Below are 16,651 nucleotides of genomic sequence, written 5' to 3'. Positions count from 1 at the left end.
AATTACACTTTCTGATTATTTTAAATTCTCAATTCCGATACAATTACACATTCTGCTTTAAATTCTCAATTTCGATACAATTACACATTCCGATTATTTTAAATTCTCAATTCCGATACAATTACACATTCCGATTATTTTAAATTCTCAATTCTGATACAATTACACATTCTGATTATTTTAAATTCTCAATTCCGCTACAATTACAGATTCTGCTTTAAATTCTCAATTCCGATATAATTACAGATTCTATTTTAAATTCTCAATTCCGATACAATTACACATTCCGATTATTTTTAATTCTCAATTCCGATACAATTACAGATTCTGTTTTAAATTCTCAATTCCGATACAATTATAGATTCTGTTTTAAATTCTCAATTCCGATACAATTATAGATTCTGTTTTAAATTCTCAATTCCGATACAATTACACATTCTGATTATTTTAAATTCTCAATTCCGATACAATTACAGATTCTGTTTTAAATTCTCAATTCCGATACAATTACAAATTACGATTATTTTAAATTATCAATTCCGATACAATTACCGATTCTGTTTTAAATTCTCAATTCCGATACAATTACACATTACGATTATTTTAAATTCTCAATTCCAATACAATTACAGATTCTGTTTTAAATTCTCAATTCCGATACAATTACAGATTCTGTTTTAAATTCTCTATTCCGATACAATTACAGATTCTGTTTTAAATTCTCAATTCCGATACAATTACAGATTCTGTTTCAAATTCTCAATTCCGATACAATTACACATTCCAATTACTTTAAATTCTCAATTCCGATACAATTACAGATTCTGATTATTTTAAATTCTCAATTCCGATACAATTACACTTTCTGATTATTTTAAATTCTCAATTCCGATACAATTACACTTTCTGATTATTTTAAATTCTCAATTCCGATACAATTACAGATTCTGTTTTAAATTCTCAATTCCGATACAATTACACATTCCGATTATTTTAAATTCTCAATTCCGATACAATTACACATTCCGATTATTTTAAATTCTCAATTCTGATACAATTACACATTCTGATTATTTTAAATTCTCAATTCCGCTACAATTACAGATTCTGTTTTAAATTCTCAATTCCGATATAATTACAGATTCTATTTTAAATTCTCAATTCCGATACAATTACACAATACGATTATTTTAAATTCTCAATTCCGATACAATTACAGATTCTCTGTTTTAAATTCTCAATTCCGATACAATTACACATTACGATTATTTTAAATTATCAATTCCGATACAATTACAGATTCTGTTTTAAATTCTCAATTCCGATACAATTACAGATTCTGTTTTAAATTCTCAATTCCGATACAATTACACATTACGATTATTTTAAATTCTCAATTCCAATACAATTACAGATTCTGTTTTAAATTCTCAATTCCGAGACAATTACAGATTCTGTTTTAAATTCTCAATTCCGATACAATTAGAGATTCAGTTTCAAATTCTCAATTCCCATACAATTAGAGATTCAGTTTCAAATTCTCAATTCCGATACAATTACACATTACGATTATTTTAAATTCTCAATTCGTATACAATTACACATTCTGTTTCAAATTCTCAATTCCGATACAATTATACATTCCGATTATTTTTAATTCTCAATTCCGATACAATTACAGATTATTTTAAATTCGCAATTCCGATACAATTACAGATTCTGTTTTAAATTCTCAATTCCGATACAATTACAAATTACGATTATTTTAAATTATCAATTCCGATACAATTACAGATTCTGTTTTAAATTCTCAATTCCGATACAATTACAGATTCTGTTTTAAATTCTCAATTCCGATACAATTACACATTCCGATTATTTTAAATTCTCAATTCCGATACAATTACATATTCCAATTATTTTAAATTTTCAATTCCGATACAATTACACATTCTGCTTTAAATTCTCAATTCCGATATAATTACAGATTCTATTTTAAATTCTCAATTCCGATACAATTACACATTCCGATTATTTTTAATTCTCAATTCCGATACAATTACAGATTCTGTTTTAAATTCTCAATTCCGATACAATTACAGATTCTGTTTTAAATTCTCAATTCCGATACAATTATAGATTCTGTTTTAAATTCTCAATTCCGATACAATTATAGATTCTGTTTCAAATTCTCAATTCCGATACAATTACACATTCTGATTATTTTAAATTATCAATTCCGATACAATTACAGATTCTGTTTTAAATTCTCAATTCTGATACAATTACACAATACGATTATTTTAAATTATCAATTCCGATACAATTACAGATTCTGTTTTTAATTCTCAATTCCGATACAATTACAGATTCTGTTTTAAATTCTCAATTCCGATACAATTACACATTACGATTATTTTAAATTCTCAATTACAATACAATTACAGATTCTGTTTTAAATTCTCAATTCCGATACAATTACAGATTCTGTTTTAAATTCTCAATTCTGATACAATTACAGATTCTGTTTCAAATTCTCAATTCCGATACAATTACACATTCCAATTACTTTAAATTCTCAATTCCGATACAATTACAGATTCTGATTATTTTAAATTCTCAATTCCGATACAATTACACTCTGATTATTTTAAATTCTCAATTCCGATACAATTACAGATTCTGTTTTAAATTCTCAATTCCGATACAATTACACATTCCGATTATTTTAAATTCTCAATTCCGATACAATTACACATTCCGATTATTTTAAATTCTCAATTCCAATACAATTACACATTCTGATTATTTTAAATTCTCAATTCCGATACAATTACAGATTCTGTTTTAAATTCTCAATTCCGATACAATTACAGATTCTGTTTTAAATTCTCAATTCCGATACAATTACAAATTACGATTATTTTAAATTATCAATTCCGATACAATTACCGATTCTGTTTTAAATTCTCAATTCCGATACAATTACACATTACGATTATTTTAAATTCTCAATTCCAATACAATTACAGATTCTGTTTTAAATTCTCAATTCCGATACAATTACAGATTCTGTTTTAAATTCTCTATTCCGATACAATTACAGATTCTGTTTTAAATTCTCAATTCCGATACAATTACAGATTCTGTTTCAAATTCTCAATTCCGATACAATTACACATTCCAATTACTTTTAATTCTCAATTCCGATACAATTACAGATTCTGATTATTTTAAATTCTCAATTCCGATACAATTACACTTTCTGATTATTTTAAATTCTCAATTCCGATACAATTACACTTTCTGATTATTTTAAATTCTCAATTCCGATACAATTACAGATTCTGTTTTAAATTCTCAATTCCGATACAATTACACATTCCGATTATTTTAAATTCTCAATTCCGATACAATTACACATTCCGATTATTTTAAATTCTCAATTCCGATACAATTACACATTCCGATTATTTTAAATTCTCAATTCTGATACAATTACACATTCTGAGTATTTTAAATTCTCAATTCCGCTACAATTACAGATTCTGTTTTAAATTCTCAATTCCGATATAATTACAGATTCTATTTTAAATTCTCAATTCCGATACAATTACACAATACGATTATTTTAAATTCTCAATTCCGATACAATTACAGATTCTCTGTTTTAAATTCTCAATTCCGATACAATTACACATTACGATTATTTTAAATTATCAATTCCGATACAATTACAGATTCTGTTTTAAATTCTCAATTCCGATACAATTACAGATTCTGTTTTAAATTCTCAATTCCGATACAATTACACATTACGATTATTTTAAATTCTCAATTCCAATACAATTACAGATTCTGTTTTAAATTCTCAATTCCGAGACAATTACAGATTCTGTTTTAAATTCTCAATTCCGATACAATTAGAGATTCAGTTTCAAATTCTCAATTCCCATACAATTAGAGATTCAGTTTCAAATTCTCAATTCCGATACAATTACACATTACGATTATTTTAAATTCTCAATTCGTATACAATTACACATTCTGTTTCAAATTCTCAATTCCGATACAATTATACATTCCGATTATTTTTAATTCTCAATTCCGATACAATTACAGATTATTTTAAATTCGCAATTCCGATACAATTACAGATTCTGTTTTAAATTCTCAATACCGATACAATTACAAATTACGATTATTTTAAATTATCAATTCCGATACAATTACAGATTCTGTTTTAAATTCTCAATTCCGATACAATTACAGATTCTGTTTTAAATTCTCAATTCCGATACAATTACACATTCCGATTATTTTAAATTCTCAATTCCGATACAATTACATATTCCAATTATTTTAAATTTTCAATTCCGATACAATTACACATTCTGCTTTAAATTCTCAATTCCGATATAATTACAGATTCTATTTTAAATTCTCAATTCCGATACAATTACACATTCCGATTATTTTTAATTCTCAATTCCGATACAATTACAGATTCTGTTTTAAATTCTCAATTCCGATACAATTACAGATTCTGTTTTAAATTCTCAATTCCGATACAATTATAGATTCTGTTTTAAATTCTCAATTCCGATACAATTATAGATTCTGTTTCAAATTCTCAATTCCGATACAATTACACATTCTGATTATTTTAAATTATCAATTCCGATACAATTACAGATTCTGTTTTAAATTCTCAATTCCGATACAATTACACAATACGATTATTTTAAATTATCAATTCCGATACAATTACAGATTCTGTTTTAAATTCTCAATTCCGATACAATTACAGATTCTGTTTTAAATTCTCAATTCCGATACAATTACACATTACGATTATTTTAAATTCTCAATTACAATACAATTACAGATTCTGTTTTAAATTCTCAATTCCGATACAATTACAGATTCTGTTTTAAATTCTCAATTCTGATACAATTACAGATTCTGTTTCAAATTCTCAATTCCGATACAATTACACATTCCAATTACTTTAAATTCTCAATTCCGATACAATTACAGATTCTGATTATTTTAAATTCTCAATTCCGATACAATTACACTCTGATTATTTTAAATTCTCAATTCCGATACAATTACAGATTCTGTTTTAAATTCTCAATTCCGATACAATTACACATTCCGATTATTTTAAATTCTCAATTCCGATACAATTACACATTCCGATTATTTTAAATTCTCAATTCCAATACAATTACACATTCTGATTATTTTAAATTCTCAATTCCGATACAATTACAGATTGTTTTAAATTCTCAATTCCGATACAATTATAGATTCTATTTCAAATTCTCAATTCCGATACAATTACAGATTCTGTTTCAAATTCTCAGTTCCGATACAATTACACATTCTGTTTCAAATTATCATTCCGATACAATTACACATTCTGATTATTTTAAATTCTCAATTCCGATACAATTACACTTTCTGATTATTTTAAATTCTCAATTCCGATACAATTACACATTCTGCTTTAAATTCTCAATTTCGATACAATTACACATTCCGATTATTTTAAATTCTCAATTCCGATACAATTACACATTCCGATTATTTTAAATTCTCAATTCTGATACAATTACACATTCTGATTATTTTAAATTCTCAATTCCGCTACAATTACAGATTCTGCTTTAAATTCTCAATTCCGATATAATTACAGATTCTATTTTAAATTCTCAATTCCGATACAATTACACATTCCGATTATTTTTAATTCTCAATTCCGATACAATTACAGATTCTGTTTTAAATTCTCAATTCCGATACAATTATAGATTCTGTTTTAAATTCTCAATTCCGATACAATTATAGATTCTGTTTTAAATTCTCAATTCCGATACAATTACACATTCTGATTATTTTAAATTCTCAATTCCGATACAATTACAGATTCTGTTTTAAATTCTCAATTCCGATACAATTACAAATTACGATTATTTTAAATTATCAATTCCGATACAATTACCGATTCTATTTTAAATTCTCAATTCCGATACAATTACACATTACGATTATTTTAAATTCTCAATTCCAATACAATTACAGATTCTGTTTTAAATTCTCAATTCCGATACAATTACAGATTCTGTTTTAAATTCTCTATTCCGATACAATTACAGATTCTGTTTTAAATTCTCAATTCCGATACAATTACAGATTCTGTTTCAAATTCTCAATTCCGATACAATTACACATTCTAATTACTTTAAATTCTCAATTCCGATACAATTACAGATTCTGATTATTTTAAATTCTCAATTCCGATACAATTACACTTTCTGATTATTTTAAATTCTCAATTCCGATACAATTACACTTTCTGATTATTTTAAATTCTCAATTCCGATACAATTACAGATTCTGTTTTAAATTCTCAATTCCGATACAATTACACATTCCGATTATTTTAAATTCTCAATTCCGATACAATTACACATTCCGATTATTTTAAATTCTCAATTCCGATACAATTACACATTCCGATTATTTTAAATTCTCAATTCTGATACAATTACACATTCTGATTATTTTAAATTCTCAATTCCGCTACAATTACAGATTCTGTTTTAAATTCTCAATTCCGATATAATTACAGATTCTATTTTAAATTCTCAATTCCGATACAATTACACAATACGATTATTTTAAATTCTCAATTCCGATACAATTACAGATTCTCTGTTTTAAATTCTCAATTCCGATACAATTACACATTACGATTATTTTAAATTATCAATTCCGATACAATTACAGATTCTGTTTTAAATTCTCAATTCCGATACAATTACAGATTCTGTTTTAAATTCTCAATTCCGATACAATTACACATTACGATTATTTTAAATTCTCAATTCCAATACAATTACAGATTCTGTTTTAAATTCTCAATTCCGAGACAATTACAGATTCTGTTTTAAATTCTCAATTCCGATACAATTAGAGATTCAGTTTCAAATTCTCAATTCCCATACAATTAGAGATTCAGTTTCAAATTCTCAATTCCGATACAATTACACATTACGATTATTTTAAATTCTCAATTCGTATACAATTACACATTCTGTTTCAAATTCTCAATTCCGATACAATTATACATTCCGATTATTTTTAATTCTCAATTCCGATACAATTACAGATTATTTTAAATTCGCAATTCCGATACAATTACAGATTCTGTTTTAAATTCTCAATTCCGATACAATTACAAATTACGATTATTTTAAATTATCAATTCCGATACAATTACAGATTCTGTTTTAAATTCTCAATTCCGATACAATTACAGATTCTGTTTTAAATTCTCAATTCCGATACAATTACACATTACGATTATTTTAAATTCTCAATTCCAATACAATTACAGATTCTGTTTTAAATTCTCAATTCCGATACAATTACACATTCTGTTTTAAATTCTCTATTCCGATACAATTACAGATTCTGTTTTAAATTCTCAATTCCGATACAATTACAGATTCTGTTTCAAATTCTCAATTCTGATACAATTACACATTCCAATTACTTTAAATTCTCAATTCCGATACAATTACAGATTCTGATTATTTTAAATTCTCAATTCCGATACAATTACACTTTCTGATTATTTTAAATTCTCAATTCCGATACAATTACACTTTCTGATTATTTTAAATTCTCAATTCCGATACAATTACAGATTCTGTTTTAAATTCTCAATTCCGATACAATTACACATTCCGATTATTTTAAATTATCAATTCCGATACAATTACACATTCCGATTATTTTAAATTCTCAATTCCGATACAATTACACATTCCGATTATTTTAAATTCTCAATTCTGATACAATTACACATTCTGATTATTTTAAATTCTCAATTCCGCTACAATTACAGATTCTGCTTTAAATTCTCAATTCCGATATAATTACAGATTCTATTTTAAATTCTCAATTCCGATACAATTACACAGTACGATTATTTTAAATTCTCAATTCCGATATAATTACAGATTCTATTTTAAATTCTCAATTCCGATACAATTACACAGTACGATTATTTTAAATTATCAATTCCGATAGAATTACAGATTCTGTTTTAAATTCTCAATTCCAATACAATTACAGATTCTGTTTTAAATTCTCAATTCCGATACAATTACAGATTCTGTTTTAAATTCTCAATTCCGATACAATTACACATTACAATTATTTTAAATTCTCAATTCCAATACAATTACAGATTCTGTTTTAAATTCTCAATTCCGATACAATTACAGATTCTGTTTTAAATTCTCAATTCCGATACAATTATAGATTCAGTTTCAAATTCTCAATTCCGATACAATTACACATTACGATTATTTTAAATTCTCAATTCGTATACAATTACACATTCTGTTTCAAATTCTCAATTCCGATACAATTATACATTCCGATTATTTTTAATTCTCAATTCCGATACAATTACAGATTATTTTAAATTCTCAATTCCGATACAATTACAGATTCTGTTTTAAATTCTCAATTCCGATACAATTACACATAGAAATAGTAAACCACCTCAGCAGGAATACCCTTCTTAGTGACACACAATATGGTTTCCGCTCTGCAAGATCTACAGCAAATGTGCTGACGGTTATATCCCACAGGATTAGTGAATCTCTTGACAAAGGCTTCCTTTCTAGGGCAATTGCTCTTGACATATCAAAGGCCTTCGACAAGGTATGGCATAAGGGTCTACTTCACAAGATTTCCAGCTACGGTATAACTGGAAATGTTTCCTCAATCATTAAATCATTTCTCTCCGATAGGCTCATAAGAGTAGTGGTAGATGGACAAAAATCGGAGGCCTGCAATATAAATGCTGGAGTCCCTCAGGGGTCAATCCTGGGCCCAACTCCCTTCCTGATCTACATCAATGACCTCCCTAAACACATACTTAAATCATTTGTTGACATCTATGTTGATGACACGACCATCTACGGCAACACATCAAAGGCTGTAAATGACAAAGTTCTCTCTGATTCTCTCTCCTCTGATCTCGAGCGCGTGGTTCAGTGGGGGAAGATGTGGCTGGTTACCTTTAACGCATCCAAAACCAAACTCATATCCTTACATCATCAACGCTCTGATCCCCAGCTGGAATCAATTGTGATGGATGGCTCTCGTCTGGGTGAGGCCCCGTGTTTTGATAAGCTTCTGGGTTTGACCTTTACTCCTGATCTGAAATGGAACACGTACATCAAGTCTGTTGCCAAGGTTGCTGGAAAGATGGTGGGATCCTTCTACCGCTCCAGAAGATATCTCACTACTGATGCAATTCTCTATCTATATAAAAGCCAAGTTCATCCAAGGATGGAATACTGTTGCCATATCTGGGCAGGAGCGGCCAAAAACAGCCTATCATGCCTTGACAGAGTACAAAATAGACTTCGTGGCTTAGTGGGGGATGCCCTTTTCTCTACCCTGCAACCTCTCTCCCACAGAAGAGACGTTGCGAGCCTATCCTTATTTATCATTATTTTCATGGCAGGTGCTCGTCTGAACTCTAATCTCTGGTCCCCCCTCGCCAATCTTTCACGAAAAACACCTGTCTAGCTGAATCCACTATGAAAAATTTCCCCCACTCTATATCTGTGCCTAAATCAAAACGCGGATTCCATGAACAAAGCTTCTTTCTTAGAACTGCACGCCTGTGGAACTCTGTTCCGTCTGCCTGCTTCCCTCCGGACTACAACTTGGATGTCTTCAAGTCCAATGTTACCAAATTCCTAATGAACCGCCCCCTTAATTAAACACTTCATCAAATCTCCACACTAACGTAATGTACTTGCAATAACCCTTATCCTTGAGTGGCTTCCGGGCCTTGATAAGTGGTTATCACTGTGTACAAAAAACAAAAAAACAAAAAAACATTCCGATTATTTTAAATTCTCAATTCCGATACAATTACAGATTCTATTTTAAATTCTCAAGTCTGATACGATTACAGATTGTTTTAAATTCTCAATTCCGATACAATTATAGATTCTGTTTCAAATTCTCAATTCCGATACAATTACAAATTCTATTTTAAATTCTCAATTCCGATACAATTACAAATTCTATTTTAAATTCTCAATTCCGATACAATTACAAATTCTATTTTAAATTCTCAATTCCGATACAATTACAGATTCTGATTATTTTAAAAACACTAAATGTTCAGCTGCAGAGTTGTTTATTTTACAAGCGTAAAAAATACACTTGTGTGGTTGATCTATGGATTTTAATTTTCATTGTGGCTCAAAATCAATAACTTTTTACTAATTTTGATCTTTAGTAGCAGTAATGGAAAATTAAGTTTTAAATAAAAACAATCCAAATAAATAGAGACTTTTGGGGCTAAAGGAAGGGCTGGGATGGGGTATTGGGGCAATGCTGAACTTGGTCATTTATTTTATGCCTCATTCACTGTGCACTCAGGGGGACCTTGCATGCTTCACCTGTATGTTTATAAATATAAAACTATTCTATATTTGTAAATGAAAAAATGTTTTACATTCATTAATGTAAAAGTGTTTTTCAATTATAAATGTAAAAGTGTTTTTCATTTATAAATGCAAAACTATTTTTCACTTATACATGTAAAACTATTTTTCATTTATAATTGTAAAACTATTTTTCATTTATAATTGTAAAACTATTTTTCATTTATAATTGTAAAACTATTTTTCATTTATAATTGTAAAACTATTTTTCATTTATAAATGCAAAACTATTTTTCATTTATAATTGTAAAACTATTTTTCATTTATAAATGTGAAACTATTTTTTATTTATATATGTAAAACTTTTTATTTATAAATGAAAAAATATTTTATATACATACATGAAAAATAGTTTTACATTGATAAATGTAAAACTATTTTTCATTTATAAATATAAAACCATTTCATTTATAAATATAAAACTATTTCATTTATAAATATAAAACTATTTCATTTATAAATATAAAACTATTTTTCATTTATAAATATAAAACTATTTTTCATTTATATATGTAACACTATTTTTCATTTATAAATGTAAAACTATTTTTCATTTATTAATATAAAACTATTTTTCATTTATAAATATAAAACTATTTTTCATTTATTAATATAAAACTATTTTTCATTTATTAATATAAAACTATTTTTCATTTATTAATATAAAACTATTTTTCATTTATTAATATGAAACTATTTTTCATTTTTTAAAATAAAACTATTTTTCATTTATATATGTAACACTATTTTTCATTTATTAAAATAAAACTTTTTCATTTATTAAAATAAAACTTTTTCATTTATTAATATAAAACTATTTTTCATCTATTAATATAAAACTATTTTTCATCTATTAATATAAAACTATTTTTCATCTATTAATATAAAACTATTTGTCATTTATTAATATAAAACTATTTTTCATTTATAAATGTAACACTATTTTTCATTTATTAATATAAAACTATTTTTCATTTATTAATATAAAACTATTCTTCATTTTTAATATAAAACTGTTTTTCATTTTTAATATAAAACTGTTTTTCATTTTTAATATAAAACTGTTTTTCATTTATATATGTAACACTATTTTTCATTTATATATGTAACACTATTTTTCATTTATTAATATAAAACTGTTTTTCATTTATATATGTAACACTATTTTTCATTTATAAATGTAACACTATTTTTCATTTATTAATATAAAACTATTTTTCATTTATTAATATAAAACTATTTGTCATTTATTAATATAAAACTATTTTTCATTTATAAATGTAACACTATTTTTCATTTATTAATATAAAACTATTTTTCATTTATTAATATAAAACTATTTTTCATTTATTAATATAAAACTATTTTTCATTTATTAATATAAAACTATTTTTCATTTATAAATATAAAACTATTTTTCATTTATAAATATAAAACTATTTTTCATTTATTAATATAAAACTATTTTTCATTTATTAATATAAAACTATTTTTCATTTATAAATATAAAACTATTTTTCATTTATATATGTAACACTATTTTTCATTTATTAATATAAAACTATTTTTCATTTATTAATATAAAACTATTTTTCATTTATTAATATAAAACTATTTTTCATTTATTAATATAAAACTATTTTTCATTTTTAATATAAAACTGTTTTTCATTTTTAATATAAAACTATTTTTCATTTTTAATATAAAACTGTTTTTCATTTTTAATATAAAACTGTTTTTCATTTTTAATATAAAACTGTTTTTCATTTTTAATATAAAACTGTTTTTCATTTTTAATATAAAACTGTTTTTCATTTTTAATATAAAACTGTTTTTCATTTTTAATATAAAACTATTTTTCATTTATATATGTAACACTATTTTTCATTTATTAATATAAAACTATTTTTCATTTATTAATATAAAGCTATTATTTATTTATTAATATAAAACTATTTTTCATTTATTAATATAAAACTATTTGTCATTTATTAATATAAAACTATTTTTCATTTATTAATATAAAACTATTTTTCATCTATTAATATAAAACTATTTTTCAGTTATTAATATAAAACTATTTTTCATTTATTAATATAAAATTATTTTTCATCTATTAATATAAAACTATTTTTCATTTATTAATATAAAACTATTTTTCATTTATTAATATAAAACTATTTGTCATTTATTAATATAAAACTATTTTTCATTTATAAATGTAAAACTATTTTTCATTTATTAATATAAAACTATTTTTCATTTATTAATATAAAACTATTTTTCATTTATTAATATAAAACTATTTTTCATTTATTAATATAAAACTATTTTTCATTTATAAATATAAAACTATTTTTCATTTATAAATATAAAACTATTTTTCATTTATTAATATAAAACTATTTTTCATTTATTAATATAAAACTATTTTTCATTTATAAATATAAAACTATTTTTCATTTATATATGTAACACTATTTTTCATTTATTAATATAAAACTATTTTTCATTTATTAATATAAAACTATTTTTCATTTATTAATATAAAACTATTTTTCATTTTTAATATAAAACTGTTTTTCATTTTTAATATAAAACTATTTTTCATTTTTAATATAAAACTGTTTTTCATTTTTAATATAAAACTGTTTTTCATTTTTAATATAAAACTGTTTTTCATTTTTAATATAAAACTGTTTTTCATTTTTAATATAAAACTGTTTTTCATTTTTAATATAAAACTGTTTTTCATTTTTAATATAAAACTATTTTTCATTTATATATGTAACACTATTTTTCATTTATTAATATAAAACTATTTTTCATTTATTAATATAAAGCTATTATTTATTTATTAATATAAAACTATTTTTCATTTATTAATATAAAACTATTTGTCATTTATTAATATAAAACTATTTTTCAGTTATTAATATAAAACTATTTTTCAGTTATTAATATAAAACTATTTTTCATTTATTAATATAAAACTATTTTTCATTTATATATGTAACACTATTTTTCATGTATTAATAGAAAACTATTTTTCATTTATTAATATAAAACTATTTTTCATTTATTAATATAAAACTATTTTTCAGTTATTAATATAAAACTATTTTTCATTTATTAATATAAAACTATTTTTCATTTATTAATATAAAACTATTTTTCATTTATATATGTAACACTATTTTTCATTTATTAATAGAAAACTATTTTTCATTTATTAATATAAAACTATTTGTCATTTATTAATATAAAACTATTTTTCAGTTATTAATATAAAACTATTTTTCATTTATTAATATAAAACTATTTTTAATTTTTTAATATAAAACTATTTTTCATTTATATATGTAACACTATTTTTCATTTATTAATATAAAACTATTTTTAATTTTTTAATATAAAACTATTTTTCATTTATATATGTAACACTATTTTTCATTTATTAATAGAAAACTATTTTTCATTTATTAATATAAAACTATTTTTCATTTATAAATGAAAAATTATGTTACTATTGTACTAAAAGCGTTAAAAACAACAAAATTGTTTGGAAATCAAATTTGAAAAACTTGAAAATAATTTTTTTAAATTGACGAACTCAGAATAAAAATGACTAATCTAGTAAGACTATTTTTAAAAGAATACTTTAGTCAGCTCAGCGACCGTTTTTCTGTAAGCGAATTTGATTTCTATAAAAGGTAACATTTTAAAGAAAATTCTCCGCAATTAATAATTATTTACATATTATACATGAAAATAATTCTAAAACTATTATCTATATGAAAATGGATGATATGTCAATTTATCTGAGCAATTTTGAAATATTCTTCGTTGGTTGTAACTTTGATTCCTGTGGTCATAAAAAAAAAAAAATCAAAGTCCAGTAGAGATGAACTATGGTTATATAGCCTGTAAAATATCAGCCATATCCAATCAAATTTACCCTGTGCATGTGTATCCAAACGTAACGCATAAAATGTAAACATTGAAAAAATGTTTCCCTTTTTGCTGTCGTCATTTTTTACCTTTTTGTTTTCATTTTTAACATTGAGCATAAAAACATTGAACACATAAAAGACAAATAAATTAACATCATTGGAATGCTTATTTTATTCTCTTTCCATCAATAATAATTCTTTTAAATATTGACCCACAAATAAAAAAGATATGACTTGTTGAAGCACATTAGGTATGTAATATTGCCGATGTCCACAAAAATAGAGCATATGCTTGTAATGTTACTACCTATCTGCATAAGTTTCTTGCGTTTTGACTTATAAAAAAAATTTTTTTTTTCATTTAAAAATAAAAGCAATATAAAGCTTGTTGATTTAGACTGTAAAACAAAACGGTAGTCCCATTAAGAACCTACATGACCTTCGATAATCACTTTAAGTACGAAAGTTTTTTTAAAAAAATAGAATATTTGATTGTTGCATGATTTTGGTGATATTTATCGGATATGTTTTTAAGAGTATTTTGTTTAATTTTCGATTTCTGAGCAATTATCGAGACTTGACTATCGCCCTAATGAGACCACCATTTTGTTCTAACTCAACAGGCTGTAAACTACTTTTACTTTTTTAAGTAAAAAAAAAAAAAAAAAAAAACACTTTAAAATAAGTTAAAAACTTAACCTGGTAGAAAGAAAAGTAACTTACTTTCTCTGACAACATTCATTTGTTGTGTTTTTAACTTTTGACCACTTCTTTTATTTGCTTTGTTGCTGATTCTGGAAAGCCTTCAAATTTTAAATTCAACTATCTTTGCAGAAGAGGAGAATAAGAGAATAATACTGAGAAAATCTACAGTCTTTACTAAATTAGCAACACTATTTTCTTTAATTGCAGATTTGGTAATTATCAATAATTTTGAGTTCAGCTTGGTTTGGCCATTCATCATGATGAGACCGACACTCAAGCAGTATTTGCAAATTGTGCAAATTTATTTACATATAGTGAATGATTAATTTACATTTGATGAGTGAATAATTTCACAAAATGTCGACTGACCACCTCATTTGTGTGATTGTACCCTATTAGATTATTTGCTTTAGGGATATATTAAATCTCATGTCTACACTGAGAACCAGACACAGTAGACCACTCAGAAGACAACATTTGATGCATTATTGCTGAAATACAGCCTAATTTATTGCATAGACTTGTGAAAATTGGAACTAGATAATGCCATATACCATGGGAGTCATATGCCCAAAACTGTATTTAAATTGTAAATGGCAGAAATTAATCTTTGGAATAAACCTCATATTTGTATAATAAAAATGTTTTTCTATAATTTGTTTTTGCAAACAAAAACACCCTAATGCTTCCTCTCTTGGATTGAGCATATTTGGAAGTGATATACAAACTGTTATTAACGTATTAAGCGACACTCTTTGTGTAAACAAATTGAGCGGAGACATTTGGATAATGTCAAAACATTGTTAATTCATTACCCACACAGCAGCAGCTATATAGCTATATAACGCAATGGTGAGAAGCCTTGACTGTCATTTGGGCGGTCAAGTTTCGATTCTGGCTTGAGGCAGTTGCCTGTCTAGCTGCACTGATGAGCTGTGAAACAGTGAAATAGTACTGTATGTGGATGACATATATATATATATATATATATATATATATATATATATATATATAAATACCCATTCACATACACCTTTCATGATAAAGCTAGAACCCAGAATTAGATAGAATCGAGCAATTGCATCGACAACGGACAACGCCAGACCCAAAGTGTCCGTTGTCCGTGCAATTGCTCGATTCTATCTAATTCTGGGTTCTATCTTTATCGTGAAAGGTGTATGTAATGTTATTTTGAATTCAGCTTGGTTTGGAAATTCATCATGAAGAAACTGACACTCAAGCAGTGTTTGCAAATTGCGCAAATTTATTTTGAAAATCATTTTGAAGCATTTGATTACCGAATAATTTCACAAAATAGACCTGTCAACTGGCCACCAGTTCATGCCATTTAACCCTATTAAATTATTTTCATCATGGGTATTGTAAACTGCCATGTCTATATGGATAAACCAGACACAATGGACCACTTAAAAAACA

The 16,651-nt window shown here is 24.9% G+C and overlaps 1 protein-coding gene across 2 annotated transcripts in view; it reads right to left on the bottom strand.

The window, feature by feature from the left end:
* The window catches only part of LOC145268350 (serine/threonine-protein phosphatase 4 regulatory subunit 4-like), a 295,902-nt gene that overhangs the window by 220,177 nt on the left and 59,074 nt on the right, over nucleotides 1-16,651 (bottom strand). The gene's annotated exons all lie outside the window — the stretch shown is intronic.

Source organism: Euprymna scolopes, chromosome 43 (assembly GCF_053919585.1).
Source record: "Euprymna scolopes isolate OS-2025 chromosome 43, ASM5391958v1, whole genome shotgun sequence".
NCBI lineage: Eukaryota > Metazoa > Mollusca > Cephalopoda > Sepiida > Sepiolidae > Euprymna > Euprymna scolopes.
This window is presented reverse-complemented; position numbering and strand designations above follow the sequence as displayed.